The sequence below is a fragment of the Balaenoptera ricei genome, chromosome 6 (assembly GCF_028023285.1).
Source record: "Balaenoptera ricei isolate mBalRic1 chromosome 6, mBalRic1.hap2, whole genome shotgun sequence".
In the NCBI taxonomy this organism is placed as follows: Eukaryota; Metazoa; Chordata; class Mammalia; order Artiodactyla; family Balaenopteridae; genus Balaenoptera; species Balaenoptera ricei.
This window is the reverse complement of record NC_082644.1, coordinates 104,701,104-104,723,205: the sequence shown is the minus strand read 5'-3', so window position 1 is coordinate 104,723,205 and position 22,102 is coordinate 104,701,104.

Genomic DNA, 22,102 nt, shown 5'->3' with positions numbered 1-22,102 from the left:
TGGTAAGTCAAGGTGATGACTCATGTTTTATTCCAATTCCGTTGGGCTTTGTTGGAGGGATTTAAACAAAGAAGATAGGACATGATTTACACTTTTTAAAAAGGTTTTCTGCTGAACAGAAACTGCAGTAAATTATTGCAAGGGGGTAAGGGCAGTCCCCATGACCAAGAGGAAAAAAAAAAAATTTATTTAGGAGACTTGATCTATCCTGGTGAGAGGGGTGGTCAAGGCAGTAGGCTGGCTGAGGAGTGAAGGATTCACAGTACTTCAGTCCAAGTAGAACATGTCAAATGAGCCTTAGGATGCTATTACCTTTCCTTACATGCTATGAAACATTTGTGCCATGACATATTTGTGCCTTGAATTCAGCCATGAATCTACATGGGACTGCAACATGCACACACAAAAAACAGGAGAGTGATATATTGAGAGAGTGAGATATAAAGAGAAAATTTTAGCCACTTCTTTTTGTCTTGAAAGAGCTTTAGAAGGTGTCAGTGGGGGGTCTTAGAGAACCACAGAAAGATCAAAGGCAACCAAGATGGAAGCACTGGGAGAAAGGAAAAATAAAAAATGAACAGCAAGGAGGTTGGGAAGAGGAATAGAAGAAAGAAAGAAGAAAGAACCAAAATGTATGTGATAGGGGACATGATAGATACCTAGAGCAACAGATACAGGAATTCCTACCTAATCTTAAAATAATGTACCTCAAAGGAACCCTAGATGTCAGAGTTTGGAATACAATCCACAAGAACTACCATTTTCCATGTATTTTTAATATAAAACACATTGTGTTAAGTGTTTTCTACGCCAGATGGGGAAACTGAGACTTTGAGAGGAAATTCAACATGCCCAAAACCCCACAGCCATTAATTTTCCAGTACGAGATTCCAATCCAGATCTGTTCAATCCCAAACCGCTTTTCTCACTATGAATTAGATTTGCCTATTTCTGAACTATACATGAATGGCATCGCATAGCATGAAATCTTTTGCGCCTGGCACATTTCCTCAACATTTCCATGGCTTTGCGCATTCCTTTTCACTGCTATATAATATTCTATTTTATAAGTATAACATGTTTTAGGGTTGATGGACACTTGGGATATTCCCAGTTTTATTATTACAAGTCATACTGATATGAACGTCGCTGTGCGTATCTTTTGGTGCACATGTTCACTTGTTTCTGTTGGTACACACTTAGCGGTACAATTGCTGAATCATAGGGTATACATATAATCAGCTGTAGGAGATACTGCCAAAGGATGTTCCAAAATGATGTACAAAATCCCTTCATTTTTACAGATGGCACAAGTGAGGTCCTTTGAGAGGAAGGACTTACCAAACAAGAGTGAGCTGGGCCCAGGTTGCCAGCCTTCCAAAACTTAGTTCTGTTTCCAGCACAATGGCTCACTCCCCTTCCCTTTTCTGAACCATTCCAACAAAAACTTGCTCATTCATTTCTATCATTGGTCTTCTGCCTAAATGTTTTCCTTCCTCTTCTCTAAAAATTCAGGATAAAATTCTCTAAGTAATTAATTTAAAAACAACAAAGCAAAACGAAAACAGTGTAGCCATTTGTGGAAAGGCTCGCTAATGGAAAACCCAGACAGTTATTGCCATAGGTCTTCAATGTACCTTTGAGTCAGCTGGGATTCCTTAGCAAGTTTTGTTATAAAGATGACTCATTGGCTTTTGACCACACTTGACAATAAGTATCATTGTATTAAAGAAGGAGTAGCGTCATTGTATTAAAGACGTCAGTAGCGTCCCCCAAATCCTATTTCCCCACCACTCTCTTTTTTCTGGACACCATGATTTCTGTATTCACCTCAATGTGAGAGAAGCAGCCAATTCCAGTCATTGCCATAACAAGCCAAAACTTTTATCTCAGCACATTACAGTATAATAAACATATATAGTTCAAAGCCCTACAAAAAGGAACAAAACAAAGTGGATAATTTCATTTCCCAGTGTTTTATTGATTACAGGGAAAACAACTCAATGTGCAAGATCCTAAGTGTGGGTGTGCATATGCTTTCATTTTAGAAACTGTTCTAAGGGTTATTAACTATTAAAAATCCATAAAAATCACATTGATTTTTATGGACAAGTAGGTAGATACAAGTTTTATGGGATCCCCATCCCTGCTCAAATGTCTGACATTTTAATTTTCCTTCTACTGAAAAGTCTACGTACTATTCTGTTTTTATTACAATCAAATGAAATCCTTGTCCAGTTGTTCCCTCTCTCTCTGAATCTCTTGATGTTCCCTTTGATCAGTAATGTCCCTTTTATATCCAAGATCCTCTAGAAGAGTGATTGGTACTTGGGAAAGTGGGTCTAACACCACATTTATTCAGTTGTTTCAGTCTTTCATTCAACAAATAACTGTTGAGCACTTTCTATGTGCCAAACCTCTAGATGCATCGTTATACTAGATTCACATTTGTATGTGTGCGTAAGTTTGCTTTGAAGGAGAACATTGCCTAACGGAGGTCCATCTTTCTTTGTGATAGCACAGTGAGTAGCTTTGGTACTGTTCCCCACGTGTGTTCGCTGTTTAGAAGACTGTATTGAGAAAATATTTTAGGCAACTTTCAGAGTCAGTGAGAACAAGGGCCAGACTCAGTGATCAGCATTATCTGCTGAGAGAAGTGAGTGGATGGAAGTATGTACTTGCAGCACTGTGTAACTGAATTCTTGCAAAGAAGGATTCAAAAGATCACAGCAGATGAAGAGAGAAAAGCCATGTGTGGGTAGTTTAGCAACCAGGGATCAGACTGCATGTGTCCAAGAATCCAGAAAAATCCTCAGCATGTGAAGCTATTGGGTGGGTCCTGGAGGGATTTGGGACATGCTCACCATCACTTTCATTCCATTCCCATCCTATAACTCTCAAGGAAAAAATATCAGCAAACACTTTACTGAGCATAGCACATTGCAAAGCAGAACTGTGTCAGATTAAAGAAAAAGAGATCTGGATGTCTGTCTGTGCGACCTTGGGGAAGTCACACCTTCCCTCCCTGAAACCAGTTTTGCTAAAAGAGGGATTGGAACTTGATGAGCTCTAAAGATTCTGGAGGAAAGCTGCCTGCTTCTTTAATACAGTCTGCTAAATAACTGGAATGAGGGCTTGAGACACACCTTGAGAGCAAGCAAACTTTCCTCTTTCCAAGAGATGATCTGTAGAAGTTCTCATGGGCCCCTTTTCGGGGGAGTGGTCGGCCCTGCTCAGCAGATGGACCCAGATTGCAGTCAGGGGTTGGCGAGTCATTTGCAACACACTTTAGTCATTCAGGTGCATTTGCATTGGACTCCACAGCTGGGAACGGGCCCCAGACTCAGTGTTTGTTTATTTCCATGGACGATGGATGTCCCAGAGCTTGTTGTGAAATAAGAAATTTATAAATTGTTATGTTCTACTGCTGACAGCCTTCTCCCTTCTCTGGATGATCAGCAGCCTTTCAGGCAGTCCCTTGTTCCATTCTAGAGGAAGAAAATTTGTTGGACTGAACACTGGCCAGGTTGTCCTGTCCTAAACTGGAAGCTTAATATCAATTATCTCATTTTACCTTCATAACAGCCCTGTTAGAAAGACATAATTACCCTCATCTTAGAGATGTAAGAATAGAGGCCGAGAAAGTGTAAGAGGCCGGGAAAAGTTCCACAGTGAGGAAGTGTGGAACTAAGATTCAAATCCAGAACTGTCTTTTCCAAACCAATGTTCTTTATCCTAGATTATATAGCTTTTGCCCTGGAAAAGATCACACATTCACACATTATTTCATGTTGGTTCATTCTGGTTCTCACAATTACCTTCTGAAATTGAGAGGCAATACGAACTTACATCTGAAGGCTGGAGAAATTGCAATGAAAGTTAATATTCGCATTTCCTTTTCATTCTGTTTCTTTCTGTGGAGAGAAACCACTACTATTTATGTTTGTAACTTAGGGCCAAAAATACAGTAGGGCTTCAAAAATGTTTGTGGAACCGAACTAAATTAAATTTGCATCCAATAAGAAGATTATTTTAGAGTTTCTGTTGGTGTCCATTATTGGGGTAATTTGATTTATGGTAATATACAGAAGCAAGGATATGCTTAGGCGATAATTCAAGGAATGTAGAAATAAAAGAAATACAAAGTAGTCATATCACGGTAACATAAAATTTTCAAAAAATCAGCAATCTCATAGTCCCCATCTTTTACAGGAAATAATTACTGAAATCTTGAGCTACTATGTGAAAACTACGTTCAACAGAAGACTTGCTCTCCAGGATACTGAGGCTCATGATGTCTAGATTCTTTATTGGTGCTAAGAAATGACAACTTGTTCAAGCAACTCTCTGCACTTACCCCAAGATAGCTAGATCTATGTATATACCGACCTGTTTACCTATCATCCATCTACCTACTGTGGAAGGTGTTGACAATATTTTTCATTCACGGTATCTACAATGTTTTCTAGCAGTCCCGTGAATGGAAAAAAAGAAAGAAAGAAAAGGGCAGTTTGAGGACAGGCAGTACTAGAACAAGGTTATATGTATTTGGAAACATGGAGTGTAACTTCGTGACAGAAAACGGCTACTGATGAGGCCCCTGAAGGGAAACAGATGTCTTCATGTCTCTGGCTCACATGACCTCAAAAGAAGTCAGCTCCGAGGCAAAGCATCAGCAATATTTGCATTCTGAAAAAACGCCAGCTCATAGCAGTCTTAATATCAAGTAGTGTTTGTCTGCCATACTTCTTTTTTTTTAAAATCATTTTAGCTATTCTAGGTCTTTTGCTTTTTCATTTGAATTTCAGAAACAGTTTGTTAATTTCTACAAAAATCCATGCTAGTGTTTTGTATATTGCATTGAATCTATAGGTCAAGTTTGGAAGAATTAACGTCCTAACAACATTGAGCTAAAAAAAATTGAGGGACACCCTCTGCATAGGTTTAGAGAACTCTCTCTATGCAACTAATTCTCTGTTACTTTGTATTGGAAATTCTAGCCACCTTGGTCTTCTGGGATTCTGAGCTCCATCTCAACGCAGAGAGTCTCTTTGGCTCAGACTGTGTTCCATTTTCTTGCTGCTAGGTCTGGAAACTCTCTCAAGGCAGCAAGCTGTGACAATTACAGGGCTCACATTATTTGTTTGCTGTCTCTGAAGGACCACTGCCCTTCACTGCCTGATGTCTTCAAAACCACTGGTTCATATTTTCTGCTTGCTTTTCGTTTCAATGGAGTAAGGTAAATATGTTACTCCTTCCTTCTTGGTGGGAAACCAAAGTCATTTAATTATATTTGAATTAAATTTAATAAAATTGGATACAAATATTTACTGTTACACATATATTTACCACCTCCAATATTGTTTATTCCTTTGCATAGAGGCAAATTTCCCTTTGGCATTATTTTCTGCTCAAAGGATTTTTTAAAGACATGCCTTCTAGAGGTAGTTGGCTAGAGATGAGTACATTCGGCTTTCTTTTTGTCTGTATAATACTTCATTTTGCTTTAAATTTTTAAATATTTTTCTGGTTATAAAATTCCAGATTGAAGATTGGCTTTTTTCTTTCATTCAATCCTTAATAATGTTGATTTGTTGTGTTCAGAGTTCCAATTTTCCTGAGGAGTTGTCAGTGTTATACTTGTCTCTGACACTCTGTTTTTAATGTGTGTTTTTTTTCCCTCTGTTGCTCTTCAGATTTTTTTTTTTTTTAACACTGATTTAAGAAATTTGATGGTGATATGCTTTGGTGTAGTTTTCTTCATAGTTCTTCCACTAAGGGTCTGTTGTGCTTCTCAGATATGTGGGTTTATAGTTTTCATCAAATGTGGATAATTTTCAGTCATTTCTTCGAATACTTTTTTTGTTCTCTCTCCTTGCCTTTGGGAACTCCAATTATACATATATAGCTCACTAGTTACCTGATTATGGTGGTATCTGCCACGTTTAGGCATGGAAAGTAACTCCATTTGCAATTAGTAAGTATCATGTGGGGAGCCCTTTGAAACTATTCAAATGTTCTGTTTCTCATCATCCCTAACTATATAGTATCCACGGATGCATACAATAATTATCACAATAGTTTTGCCAAATGGTAATTTTCTATTTACATCATTCCTTTTACATTTATTAAGTGTAATTGTTTGTGATACACAGAATAATAACTCCCTCCCTCAAAGACATTTACATACTAAACCCCTGTGAATTATAATGTTACATGGCAAGGAAGAAATAAGAGTGCCGATGGAATTATAGTTGCCAATAAGGAGATGATCCTGAATTATCTAGGTGGTCCAGTGTAATCACATAGGTCCTTTAAGTGAGGAAGAAGGAGGCAGAAGAGTTAGTGTCAGAATGATGTGATGTGAGAAAGGTTCTACTGGCCATTCCTGACTTTAATGACATTGTGGGGGGGATTGGTACTCCCCCATAAGGATGCTGGAAGTCTGTAGAACATGGAAAAGGCAAGAAAACAGACTGTCCCACAGAGCCTCCAGAAAGGAATGCACTCTTGTCAACAACTTGATTTTAGCCCACTGAAACCCATTTCAGACTTCTGACCTCCAGAATTATAAACTTTTAAATTTTAAAATAAATTTGTGGTTTTTAACCTTTTAAATTTGTGGCAATTTGTTACAGTCACAGCCACTATGGAGAACAGTATGGAGGTTCCTTAAGAAACTAAAAATAGATTTACCATATGATCCAGCAATCCCACTACTGAGCGTATACCCAGAGAAAATGATAATTCAAAAAGACACATGCACCCCAATGTTCATTGCAGCACTGTTTACAATAGCCAAGACATGAAAGCAACCTAAATGTCCATCAGCAGATGAATGGATAAAGAAGATGTGGTACATATATACAATGGAATATTACTCAGCCATTAAAATACTGAAATAATGTCATTTGCAGCAACATGGATGGACCTGGAGACTATCATACAAAGTAAATCAGACAGAGAAATACAAGTATCATATGATATCGCTTATATGTGGAATCTTAAAAAAAATGATAAAATGAACTTATGTACAAAACAGAAACAGACTCACAGACTTAGAGAATGAATTTATGGTTACTGGGGGGAAGGGTGGTGGGGGGCAAGAATAGATTAGGAGTTTGGGATTGACGTATACATACTGCTGTATTTAAAATAGATAACCAACAAGGACCTACTGTATAGCACAGGGACCTCTGCTCAATATTCTGTAATAACCTAAATGAGAAAAGAATTTGAAAAAGAATAGATACAAGTATACATATAACCGAATCACTCTGCTGTACCCTGAAACTAACAAAACACTGTCAACCAACTATACTCCAATATTTAAAAAAAAAAAAAAAAATTTGAAAAAAAATTAACACTCAGAGGCCAACATATCTGCATGCTCTATCTGGCCTAAGGGTCCCCAGAACGTGACCACATTGTTAGACTGACATGGTTTAAAAATATTCCCTCCCCTCTGGACTCTTTTTGTATCAGTAGCTTAGTTATGCCTTATAGTTGGAAAAAAAAAAAAAAAAAACAAGAAACAAAGTTATGAGAACAGGAAAGCTGGAAATTGGGGAGACTCAATGTTTCTTAGGTGTCTCTTGGCCAGAGACAGTGAAATTGTGTGTTTGACATGGACAATTCCATCACAATAGGGCTGGGCCTGATAGGAAAAGTGATTGGTATCTCTCATGTATGTATATGGTTTCTATCTATGTATGGGTTTAGACATCAATAAAGCATTTATAAAGACAGAAAAAAAAGAAAATTAATGCATTCCTTCACCATAAGGAAGAGTGACCCCTTTCCTCCATTTATTTATGGACTCACTCATTCATTCATTCACTTGTTCATTTATTATATTAGCATTGACTTATGGACATTTATTTTCTTTCATGGCTTATAATTCAATAATCTCGTCTTCTATTTGTTGCCCAAGTCATCCCAGATTTGGCCACTGGGAACTTCTTTAAATTGACTCCTATGTCCTTTCTACAGCTCCATCATTTGATGGAGGCATGTTCTTGCCCTCTAGTTTTGCACCTTTTAAAAAAAAACTTATTTATTTTTGGCTGTGTTGGGTCTTCATTGATGCATGCGGGCTTTCTCTAGTTGCAGCGAGCAGGGGCTACTCTTCGTTGCGGTGCGCGGGCCTCTCATTGCAGTGGCTTCTCCTTGTTGCGGAGCACGGGCTCTAGGCGCGCAGGCTTCTGTAGCTGGGGCACGTGGGCTCAGCAGTTGTGGTTCACGGGCTTAGTTGCTCCGTGGCATGTGGGATCTTCCTAGACCAGGGCTCGAACCCATGTCCCCTGCATTGGCAGGCAGATTCTTAACCACTGCACCACTAGGGAAGTCTCTAGTTTTGCACTTTTTTTTTTTTTTTTAATTTATTTTTGGGTGTGTTGGGTCTTCGCTTCTGTGTGAGGGCTTTCTGCAGTTCCGGCGAGCGGGAGGCCAGTCTTCATCACGGTGCGCGGGTCTCTCACTGTCGCGGCCTCTCCATTGCGGAGCACAGGCTCCAGACGCGCAGGCTCAGTAGTCGTGGTTCACGGGCCTAGCCGCTCTGCGGCATGTGGGATCTTCCCAGGCCAGGGCTCGAACCCGTGTCCCCTGCATAGGCAGGCAGATTCCCAACCACTGCGCCACCAGGGAAGCCCCTCTAGTTTTGCACTTTTAACCCAATGTTATACTGACTTTTGTGAATACGATTTTAGATATTTAGTTGCTTTTCAGGATTACTGGTAAAATTGATACTGCCAGAAAAACAGTGTAGTCCACAAAAAGGAAAGATATCAAAAGCCATATAAATTCTCACATCTTTAAAAGCATGATTAAAGCTGTTCACAGTCATTTATCTCTAATGTTTGGAATTGACATAAAAGATAACCATGAGTTCTTGAAATGTCCTTACTTCACAATTGGAATTGACATCTTGCACCCATAATTTTGTCTCATAATGCCCTCATGTCAATTTACTTATGTCTTTATTTATCCCGAAAGGAAATCAAAATACTGTACTGAATACTGTACTGAAAGTGAAAAACAGAATGGTTGTATGAGTCCAGAATGGTGTACGTGTATTGGTTGGTTGCTCTCATGACCGTGTGCCTGATGGGGGGCTGCGGCTGCTCTCACTGCCCAATATCACGAGAGAGCATATTCCTAGACCAGGAAAAGTTCAAAATTTAAAATTCAAAGTGCAGTTCCTACTGAATACATACCGCTTTTGCACCATCCTAAAGTCAAAAAATCATGAGTGAAACCATTGTTAAGTCAGGAACAATCTGTATGTATTGACAGTTTATTGATGAGTTGACAAGGAGATGAGATATTAGAGGTGACTAAAAATATTTTTAAAATTCATACAGTTCATTTCTATAATTAAAATGTATGTAAATGAGAATATGATATTTGATTTACAAATGGCTTCGCAGAAATACAGGTGTTCTGCAGAACAAGATTTACTTGCAAATGAGAGGAAAATACATACTAATACCTCATACGTATGGTGAATTGTAACTTTCGTAGCCTGCCTTCATTAGTTTTTATGCACTTAAGTAATAATGTATAGGTTATTAGCTTATAATTCTTTGACTATTCCTTTGAAAAAATAAGCCCTCCAGATTTTCCAAAATTTTAGCTCAAAAATTTCACTCAGTAGGGTTTAGGTATTTAAATAAGAGGTGACATCATTGACCTAAAGAGAAATGTCCCAAGACAAAGCACTGGTACTTTCTTAGATAAGAAAACGCAAGACAGAGAGCAGGTCCTTTAAGAAACGAGAAAGAGACAAAGAAACAAGACAGTCTTAGCCACCGTCTGAGGACAGGACAGCTCCAGCAGGCAAGCCCAAATTGGATGATGGCAAATTCAGTGTTTTTTACTCTACTACAGCTGAAGAGAGAGGGAGGAAAATATCATAGGATCCATGAGGAGAGAGCATTCAAGGTGGGTCTAAAAGGATAGGGAGGGTTCTCTGTGGCGAAGAATGGCAGGAGCTTGGCATGCCACAGAGAAAGTCAATCTGGAGCAAAAGCACAGATGGAAACTTGGGGCAGTTAATTCAGTCTGACAAGGGTAATGTAAGAATAGAAACGTGGGAACTTGGAACTGTGGATTGAAGCTAGACTGTGACAGGTCTTGAATGACATCCTCGGGGGTGAGGGGTAGCATCACTGTTTGCCTTTCTGGTATCTGTTGCACCCTCTATTGCATCCACATGGTTTATGTTGTTTGGCAAGGGGTTTGTACCGATTCCCCTAAACTAACAGAATACAGTAAACCCACATGCCTTCCTACAGTGTTCAACTCAGAGATGCCGTTAATCTCAAATCTAAGGCAATGAGCTTATGACATCTCTTTAGAGTCAGTGATTGCTTCCTAGGTGGGTCCACAGCTTAAGATGGAGCAATTGGAAGAAATCCTTGACTTGCGTTTGTCTCTTTCTAGCTGGATAGTGTGATGTGGATTTAGGATACCTATGACTGCTTTAAACATGTTGCCAGCATAAAAGAAGCCAGCTAGAGAATAAGACTGACATTTGGACAGGAACCAAGAGAGTAACAGAGAAACAGAGCTAAAGTCCTGATCAAATTGTGCCCAAAGCTCAAATCACCTCCGGGTTTTTCAGGTAAGTGAAGCAATATATTCTCATTACCTTTTAATCTGATAGGTTTGTTATTGTTCCTTGCAGTGAAAGGTGTCCTGATAGACATATTATTCAGAAAATAGAACATCTTTGAAGGTTTTCAAACATGAATATATAGTGATCAGTGTGATATTATAGGAAGAACATTCTGATATTTCAGTTGAAGCTGGATTGGAACAGGCAAGTTTGGAAGGAGAGAAGGGGGAGGGGGGAAGTGGGGGAGAGGAAGAGGGAGAGTGTCAGAGAGAATGAGAAAGTGAAAGAAAGAGCACATTGGGGATGATATCACACTAGTTTGGATGAGAGATGAATCCTAACTTTAGGTATGGCAGTATGAATATGGAAAGGCAGAGAAATTGAGAAACATTACCAAAGTTAAATGGAAACATCTCTTCAATGTTGACAGCTAAGTGAGAAATATTATTTTACCCATAATTTATGCTCTGCTCATTTTCCCTCATAAGTGGTAGAGCATGCTAACGTGAATTTCCAACTGAACTATGCATAGAAATTGTTCTTAGCATGGTCCTGGCACGAAGTTAATAATACACAGGACTCCATTATTTTATATTACCCATTGTCCAGTTCCTGGGGCCCAACCATGGTGGGGTGTCAACCATAGGAGTGAGAAGGTAAGGAAAAGGAAAAGGAAAAGGAAAAGAAAGATGGAGAGGGAAGGAGAGAAGATAGGTAGACAGGGGATCCAGGGTTGGCTAGCTTCCAGAAACATGTTGATCCCAAATCACCTGACTCGAGGGGGCAACAACAACAATAACCAAAAAACAGTGGAAAAGATAATGAAGACATAGTGAAGATGAGATAATAATACGTAATAATGATGATAATCACAACACAACCTATTATTTGTCAGGATGTTACCATGTGTCAGCCAGTGTGTACACAACGTACATGTTCTAACTTATTCAACCTTTACATCCACCCTATGAACTAATAATGACTAATAATGACAGTCAGTCGTAGATAGGTTAAGCAATTTGCTCAAGATCAAACAGCTTTGATGAGTTGGAGTTGGTGTTGAGCACAAGTATGTCTGACCATATGGTTGTAGAAGCCAGATTTTTAAAAGATACCATCTAGGTCCTTACCTCCCTAGTTGAATCTCTCACCAAATATTATTCCAGCTCCAACCTGGGACATTTTTCCTCCCTGGTGCTAGTCTCCTCCACCCATTCCTCTCTTTCCTCAGCTTGAATATCACTTCTCCTGGCATAATTTCCATGACTCCCTGGAACCAGATAGCACCCCCTTTTGTAGAGTTTCCTCCCCCCACCCCCATGATGGTAGTAACTGCTGCACTGTCTGCTTTCTACGTCAGACTGTGGTCTCTGTGAGGGCAGAGACTTGCCTGTTTTGCTCACTGCTTGGCACACCATGAATATTCAATAATTGTGTTGAATGAATGAATGAGGTCAGAAGGGGGTGAGTTGAGGACAGAACGCTATATGTAATAAGGAATGTGTGTGTATGCTTGTGTGGGAACCTTGTTTTCAAAACTGAGATCTGAACAACAGCAAGGATGTGCTTTGGTTGTTTTTTTTTTTTAATTCCAGCATCCTGGAGCCTGGCTGGGAGAAGGGGATTTCTGCATTGTGTGGTAAGGTACGTTTATCTTTATGATTCCCACATCTCCTTTCAAAAGGCTAGATCTAGCATGAAGATTTCAACTTCAAATGGTCTCCAAAGACAGTGTTGGTGATGAGAGCAAGAATTTTCTCCGCGAAAGGGAGTGAATGAAAGCAAGACAAGAAACGGTCAAGGAGAGAATGGGCCAGACAACGCAGTCTCCTTCCACAGGCACTCAAGTAATTAAAATAAAAACAATTACTCATATACACATAGAACAGGTCAGCACATTTTTTCACAGAACAAGGGAAATGCACAACTCCTAAGAGGCAATGATATAAATATTTCAGCTGATAGTACGTCCAGGACCAAGAAGGTAAAATAAACTAGATTTAAACAAACAATTTGACACAGGACTGCAAAAAGGCATTGTGAAATTCTGCAAAATTGCAGATCCGATTTCTCTGGAATATACTTTGGCCTAGCAAAACCTTGACAATTATTCATGTTGGAGGACTAGGCAGAAATGCAGACAATGGGAAAACAAACACTCAATCATCAGGTTTCAGAATGCTGCAGTGTCCAGAAAATGCCTATGTTTGCCTCTTTTTCTCTGAAGTCTAGAACTGGCCTCCTGATCCCTATACCTCCCTATATATATCTTGCCACTAACAATAAATATGGGTTCATGGGAGTGAGGCTAGAAGGACTCACTGGTTGCAATAAGCCTTCTGCCCTCCTATTGGTGAGAACAGAGTCTACGCACTCTTGAACCTTATACTGAGTTTGCATTCTGATTTTCCTTGTTGAGAAGTTGCTATGTGCCAGGCCCACAGCCACTCAAAGTTTTAAAACATTTGTAATGAGACCCTGAGTTATGAAGTTGTATTTCTATCTACTGGTCAAACATTCAGCTCATACGTTGAAATTGCACATCTGATTCACACCACTGCTTGCCATCCTTCTATGACCTCCCATTGTCTCCAGGAGAAAGTACAGACTTCTGAGCCTACACAAGAAATTCTCATGCCTCTATCCCTGCTTAAGTCTTTAAGCTCATTTCTCAGAACTGTGTGGAGATTCTCAGCTGGCTGGATTGCCATACACCTGTAGCATTATTGTGACTAATTTCCCACCAATCACACCAGCTCTAATACCTGCCTACCCCATTACCCTTATCCATCTAGCCAGTTCTGTCTAACCCTTTAGTCTGAGCTCAAGAATTATCTTTTTTCTGAAACCTTTTTCTCACTCTACAGGCAGACCTTGGAAGTCTTCTGTATATACCCAACTTTAGGTTGTTCAGACCTCCACTGATCACCTAGGATACCATATCGTTCCTTTCTACTTACAAGTCAATTTCTTTTCCAAGGCTATGCCTCCTAGGCAAAGGCTGTATATTATTCTTTACTGTGGTCCCAGGGCTCAGCATCCTGCTTAATGCAAAATCAGTGCTCAGCAAACAGTTGTTGACTTCAGAGGCTGGAAGTCCTGCTTTACTTTCCTGATAATTGCAACTTTTGTTCAGTTTTCAATAATTCATTGAATAAATGTTTATTGAGTTTCTACCATGCCAGGTACAGAGGATATAATGGTAAATAAAAATAGGCAAGGGTCCTGTTTTTATGAAGCATACTGCCTGGAGGGGAAGTCAGAAATTATTCCGAAGATCCCAGTGATGAACATACGGCTACAAATACAGCCCTAAAGGAAAGGGTTATTACAGCACTGTGATTGGTGGACCAGTATAGGCTCCATGAAGGAAGTAATGATTGCACTTGGACAGAAGCAATGATTAGACATTAATAATTTGGCATAGGGGTGGGGAGAGGGAGATTATTTCAGAGAAAGGAAGTGGTGATTTCAGAAGTCTTGTAATGAGAGGAAGCATGGTACATTTGAATGAACAGGTACCTGGAAAAGAAAGGTCTAGACCGGTAGTTCTCAACCAGGGGAATTTCCCCCAACCCCAGGGACAATTAGGCAAGCTGGAGAAATTTTTAGTTGTCGTAACTGGGAGTGAGTACTATCTAGTGGGTAGAGACCAGGGACACTACTAAGTATCCTAGGGCAGCCCCAAAGAATTATCCAGTCCGACAAGTCAATAGTACCAACGCTGAGACACTCTAATGTAGGGGAATCTGATCGCAAAAATGAGCCTGAGGAGACAGACATGGGCAGACCACGAAAGTCTCTGCAGCCCATGTGAAATAGTTTGGTCATGAAGAATAATAGGGAGCTATTAAAGTATTGAGGGTAGAGAGATGGCATCACCTGGTTTCCCTTTCATTAAAATTACCCAGGCTTCAGTACATGCCAGATGTCTGTATGATCTTGGATCAGAGAGAAACAAGAATAAATGGGATAGAACGGTTAAGAGACTTTTGAGTATTCAGGCAGGATAAAGTGTTTTGGACTAGCTTTCTCGCCCCTATTCCTGTTACCATCCATTCCAGTGCTGATGTTAAGCATCTTCCGCTGCTCCTATACCTCATTATATCTTTATTTTTATTTCTTCTTTTTCATTCTCATCTTATCCACAAGAGTGATGTCTGGTTTGAAAGGCCACCATGCCTAAATAGATATTATAGAATATCTATCTTATAGCTGGAAAAGGATCTTTGAAGTCATCTAAATTTTAGTCTGATGCTTAAAAACCCTGAATACTGACAACCATAGGGAGCTTAACATTTCCCAAAGCAGCTCTGTCATTGTGGAGGAGCGCAGCTTACACCACATTCTTGCCAGTCAGTGGTTTACAGGAAGCAGAGGGAATGTCTTCACATGGCATTTAAGTGGTTCGTGAGACATCAGCCAGGTACCTCTCCATTCTTCAACAATTCTCTTTGTGTTTCAACTCTGAGCACAAGCCCTGACTTGTAGCTCTCTTAGGATATCCTCCTGCTACACTGCTCTGTAGTTTGCATATGCTTTTCCTCTGCCAGGAATGCCCTCGTTCTGCTACCCATGTCTGCATGGTAAACCACAAAACATCCTCCACAATGATACTCAGGCATGGCCTACTCTGAAGAGCTTCACCAGAAATCTTTTGTTAATTAACCCGCAACACTGTTCATTGTACATATGTATCAAAGCAGAATGTGATTTCTTGAAAGTAGAACTATTTTTTTCCTTATTTATCTCTGGTTCTCGGTGCTCTTCACATAGGCTCAGTCATCTGAGAGCAACTTTCAGGGGTGGCATAGATTTAAGAAAGTCTCCTTCCTCCTGTGTGCCTTCAGCCTAAGAAATCTCCCTCAATTCTGCCTCTTATTCTTTGCTCCTGACCACGAGGATTGACCTGTTATTGCTAGGGTGGCAGCTGCCTCTTTTTGTCCCATGGAACTTCATGCTCTAGATGGTCACTATTTTCTGGAGGAAATGCCATCCAGGACTCAGGTTTCAGTTTCCCTTTGGTTTATCACCCGCTCCTGAGACCCCTGTAGAGGCCCAGCATCAACTGTCATTTGCGAAGGAGGGAAAACTAGAGAAGAAGCTAGCATAATCCTTAGGACAAAGTAGGTTACCTATACGTATCTGTAGACCTAGGCTAAAATCCCACTTATACTTTTTGAAAATGCATAGAATCCTGTGTTTTTCTGTATCCTGTGTGTTTCCGTATCCGGACATGATCTTGAGAGACCAGAACATCAAGGGTCATGTGATCATTACAGTTCCCATTGTGGCGTTCTTGAGCAATAGGCTAAATAAACTCTGTGAATTTTGGAAAGACTCTTACCTCTCCGGGTTTCCATTCTGCTACCTGCAAAATGGAAAAGAGGGGTGTGTGTTCCTGGATTGTTTCTCAATTAGGTCTATTCAAAGAGTTACTGGGTGAGAGCTTCTAAGGATGCTCAAGCCATTGTGATCTTGTGAATCAGAATCTTCACAGGTGGGACTTAATCATTTACATTTGGAGAAACATCTCCAAGTCACGCTGGTGGTCAGCCCTGGCAGAAAGTCAGTAAGCAAGAGTATCTCCAGGGTTTCTGTCATGGGCACCTAAGAACAAAGTCCAAAAAGTTCTAGAGCTGACACATGAATAGAGCACTGAAAACATTCATATGCAGGGCCACTGCTGTAAAATTCCACATCCAAAGGATGTAGAAGTGAGACTAATGCCTCAAATTTCTGCATACAGCTTGGATTATCTGTTAAAATTCTATCTTAATTGATTATCATTTCTTATTTGCTTCTCAGTCACCTAAATATTGTGCTGTTTCCCATAAGTTTCTCCGATTAAATTTTTTTTTCCAGGGAATGCAAACATGCTAAAGAAGTAAAATATTATAGCTAAGAAAATGGGCAAAATGCAGCTGAAAAATTATTGAACTCAAACTCAGTTCAAATTCTGGATCCTGTGGTTACGTGCAAAGTGTTTTGTGGAAAATCAATTTACCTCTATGCGCTTCAATTTTTCATCCGTAAACTGGAAGGATTACCATAGCTCACAGGTTCTTAACTAATGTATGGGTTTCAAAGTATCAATGAATGTAGTGAATTTTTTACATGATTTTATGAATAGTGACGTGTGTGCTTGTCTCACTTCAGTTCTATCTGCAGGAGAAGGTTCATAGGTAAAGTTAATTAAAATTAGGGTCTCAATGAAGACAGTAAATTAAACAGCAATACATGAGTTATAGTATTGCTTACTCTATTATATTCTATAGTTACATTAACCTATTGAGTGCTAATTCAGAAAAATCTTGTACTCTGGATTTGATACATATTGTAGTTATGCAATGCACAGTGATGGGAAGATTTCAAAGTTGTACAAAGTCATTTTGGGATATTAAATTATACACTTCAAACTAAAAGTCATCTTTGGTGCCTAAAATATTCTATATTTTTGTTCCTATCAATTTATATCACACCAACCATATTTTTGTCGAGTCTCCATAGCATTTGCTACAGTGACGATAACAGATCAGCATTAGCTAAGTAACAGAATGAATACATGAAAATAAAAACACTTCTTTTGACAATAATCCGACGTAAGCTGGGAACATCCCCAATTCTTGGAACAGCCTTAAAGATGGAGTGAGTCATGCCTTGTGAGCTCCTTTTAGGATGAAAGAATCCAGGGGTATTGAGAAAGACGGGCTCCAAGTCACACAGAACAACAACACTGGAGCAGTTAGTTTCTGACCCCACAGCACCGTTAAGGCCAACAGATCAATGCCATTCTCTGCATCTTTCTCCATCACGCCAGTAATATCTCTCAGAAAGGAAAAATGTAACATCTTTTTAGGATTCATTGTGTCATAGGCAGAAGAAAAAACTAATTCATGAAAACATTGCCCTCCCCGTCCTTTCTTCTAGTCAGACTCTCTGGGATAGTCTGGTTCTCACTTTCTAGGTGAGAACCATCCATTGAACCTCTTTCAAGTTCAGCTTGAAATGGGGGATGGCTGTAGCTACCTCTTATGTTGTTGGAAAGGTCACTTAGGGCAATGTAAAGTCTTTCTACAGATTGACCTCCAGCAGTGGGTAGGGCACCTTCCACATAACAAGTCTGAGTAGTCTGACTACATCCTTTGTCCATCTTCAATGACCAGTCGCCTGTAGGAGCCAGTATCAACTCCAGAATGTCATAGAGAGGATATGCGAGAATATGCACTCACGCAATCCTAAAATTCCACACCAAATTGCCTTTTCTTCCCAATTCTCTCAATTTTGTTACCCTCCTAGAGACCTGCTAATCCTCACAGCCATGTCAACCCTTCCTTCTCACGTTCTCTTAGTACTTTCAGCTGTTTTTCCTCATTTCCTATTTGGCTTCCACGTTCTCCATTGCACCTGAAGAAGTCCCCAGTTCATTGGTCATAGAATTTCTCAGGTCATTAGTCCCAGTTTGTGAAGGGTTTCCCACCTAATCTGGTTTTGAGAACCCACAGTTACCTTATAGGAGGATGAGACCAAGTAGCTCTCATTAGATTCAAAAAGCTAGTAGGGAATAGAGGGAAAACACCGGGATTTCTCAGCTCTTCCAGGCCTGACCCCAGTGACTATCCAATCAAAGTACTTTCTGGCCACATAACTGGAAACACTGTGAGTCATTTCTCCCTAAGGATTAATAGATATATGCTTAGAGTTGATCAACAGTAAAACCATCACACCATATTATATTTTTAATAGTGAAATTCATAATGGATGAGTAATAATGAGTAAAAGGTCTTCTACACCTTTCCAAGAAGCTGAAAATATTACTCTGCTCAAAAATGCCAGAACCCATGATTTTTTTAATACCTTAGTTGAACCTGACCCAATTTCTCTATTTTGATTCATTCTTTTCATTTTTTAAATCATTGTTCATTTATGTGCTCATTAAAAAAAATTGGAGGAAGGGGAGACATCTATTTAAACAGACAGTGTTTACAAATAATAAGATATAGTTTTCCTCCAAGGAGGACAGAATTGGTAGGTGCACACAAATGAATATCAACACAGTGAAATATGTATAATAAGAGACGTGTGCATGATACAAAAATGATATTAATGAGTAGGTGGCCATTTCTTATGGCAGACAGTAAGGAAGGAGTTCCTAATTAGGTGATTTGACTGTTTTTTTGAAAATACAATAATCAAATGATGGAGGAAATTGTGCTGGAGAAGCCACCTGAGACATCACTGTAAAACAAGGTGCGTTATGGAGTTTAGACTTGATCTTCTAGGGGATGGGCAGCTATTGGAAAATATTAAACAGGAAAGAAGCCATTCATGTTCACTCTAACAACCAGTGGGGGACACAGATTAGTGGGAAAGATTTAACAGGCAACAAAAATAGTGTAGGAGTGGTAGCAATAGCTCAGGTTAGGGATGATGGGAGTCAGAACCAGGGAAATGGCAGTAGGTATAAAGAGAAGCTGGTGAAATTTAGGGAGTGACATTGATAGGATGTACGGATTGACATATTTGAGAGGTGAGGCAAGGTAAAACAGAGTATGGATCCCATCCTTATGACTGAAATGTGGTTCTTAGATACAAGCATGGCTCACAATGTCCCATTAAGCTGCTTTTAGTCTCTGACAACATTCCCCAACAGACAAAATAGTATCTTTTCTGAGCTGTAACTCCTTATCTTGTCTTGCTTTGGTCACTGGTGATCTTCCCAAAATAAAATTTTAAAAAAATTAATCTGTCCAGTTTACTTCCATCTGTAAATCCCTTTTTGCCACTCCTTTGCCCTCAGAATTAAGTCCAAGATCCTCAACATGGATTACACATTGCATGATTTGGTCTCTGCCTGTCTTCCCAGCCTCACTTACCAACAGCGAGCTACCCTTTTGTTTCACTTCTGTATCATTGAAAATGCAGTTCCCTTTACAGGAACCACCACACACACACACACACACACACACACACACCCCGTTGCCTGGCAAACTCCTAATGTTCAAAGCACATCTGAAATGTCATGTCCTTTGTGCGTCCTCCCCATCACTCCCACCCCTCAGATGCTGAATTTCTTCCACATCTTCTATCCCTAGACCCTTTGCATCTACTCAATTACAACACACGCTACTCTTATATCTGTGAAAAATATTCATGTAGCCAAACACTACGCCAGTGGCTAGGGACATATTGATGAATAGCACCATCTAAGTTACCATCATCATAGAACTTACTCCTGCTGGGGGTCAGGACATCCTACCCCAAGATATGCCCCAGTGGCATACTGACACCAGTTACAGCTGGTGTGGGGTGAAATGCTATTAAAAACAGCAACAACAACAATACTCTGAACCTCTTCTTTGCCCCTGAAAGCAGGAAATAGATCTCCCATCTGAAGGAACCCTCCCTACCCCAGGAGGATAGAAAGCATCCTTATCACCAGAGTTAGGGAATTCAAGGCTAAGAAAACTGTATAAACAAACTTTGTTACTTCTTCATTAGTTTGCAACCCTAAGCACAAACGCCTGTGTTTTGTTAAATCTTCACAAATAATTGTTAAAATAATTTATATAAATAGCCTGCTTTGGTCACTTTGGAGGTCTTGTTTCTCTGACACCTCCATACACACAAATTAAATTTGTTTTTTTCACCTGTTAATCTGTCTTGTGTCAATTTAATTAATCCAGCCAAAGAACCAAGAAGGGTAGAGGAGAAATCTTCCCCTCCTGACACTCCCTAGCAGTAAAGACAAATATTAAACAATTACCAGTTGTGTAGGTTATTAAGAAAAACACTTTGCACTTTGAGAGTACAGACTTGAGCTTAACCAAGCCAATGGTCATTCGTACTGGATTATAACATAATATATTATAATTATAATCATGGAGGAGGGAGTTAGGGTAAACACTTTTCATTTGACATAGATCAATTGAAGGCTAAGAAAATACTAGAACTCAGGGACTACACAGCCACCACCAAGGTCATGATCAAGACCCACTCATTTCAGGCAGGGGCAAGAGCCCTGTGAGGTTGTGATATTTTGACTTATAACAAGAAATATATATATATATATATATATATATATATATATATATATATATATATTTGGTCTTAGACCCTCTTATTGGCACAGAGCTCCTAAAACCCTTGGACTTTCCTGTGATTAGAGCCATAAAGATTTATTTTGTTATGTTAATAAGGTGACTTTCCAAAATCCCTTAGGTAACCTAAGGAAGGGGGCTGGCTTCCAGGGCAACAAACCACAAGGTTAAAGGGTTGGAAGTTTCAGTACCTCCCACCCCTCAATCTCTAAGCGGGGGAAGCGGGGCTGGAGGTTGAATCAATCATCAATGTCCAATGGGTTAATCAATCATGGCTATGTAAGGCAGGCTCCATAAAAAAACAAAATGACAAGGTTCAGAGAGCATGGGGGTTGCAGAACACGTACACACTGGGAGGGTGATACACCCCAACTCCACAGCAACAGAAACTCCTGCACTGGGGACCCTCCCAGACCTCACCCTATGTATGTCTTCATCTGGCTGTTCGTCTGTATCCTTTATGATATCCCGTATTAAACTGGAAAGCATAAGTGTTTCCCTGAGTTCTGTGAGCTGCTCTAGCAAATTAATCAAATGGAAACTCCCACCTATAGCCAATTGGTCAGAAGCACAGGTGATAAACTGGGCTTGCAACGGGTGTCTGAAGTGTATGGGTGTCAGGGAAGGCAGTCTTGTGGGACTGAGTCCTTAATCTGTGGGATCTGAAGCCACCTCCAGATAAATAACGTCAGAACTGAATTAAATTGCAGGACACCAAGCCGGTGTTGCAGAGAATCGTTTGGTGTGGGGAAAAGTCGCCACACATTTGGTGATGAGAAGTGTCAGAAGGGAAGTGTTTTATGTGAGTAGCAGAGACTCACAGGGAGGTAACACCCAGCAGTAAGGAACTGGGCTTTCCCTAAGTAGGAAGGAAAAACCAGAGCCCTAAAACTAGGTTGAAGTTCCTGGGCTGATTAATGTCTGATGCAAAGAAACAGAATTTTGATACAAGTCTGGCCTGACTGACATCTAGAAGCTGCTAAAAATGTTGTCCCTGTGTATGAACTAAGAAGCCTGTAGCTACAGAATGGACTCTCCAGTGCATTCTCTAGGTGGAGATCTGGGAAAGACAAAGCCAAGGGAAATAATTCAAAGCTTGAGAAGGAGTCACGGGTGCATTGCTTATCTCTGCTTGTGGCTCTAGCAGAGAGGAAACTTGCAGGAAGATTGTGTGTGTGTGTGTGTGTGTGTGTGTGTGTGTGTGTGTGTGTTAAATGAGTGAAGAAATGAATTAAAAGATGTGAACAAATACATGAACTGGAGAATCAAAGGATGAGAAAACTGTGAAAAACAATACAAGTGAAAACATAAATGATCACGTGATTGAGAGTCATGAATTAGTTAATGACTGACTTGATAAAATATAAGTTGATACAGGAATATG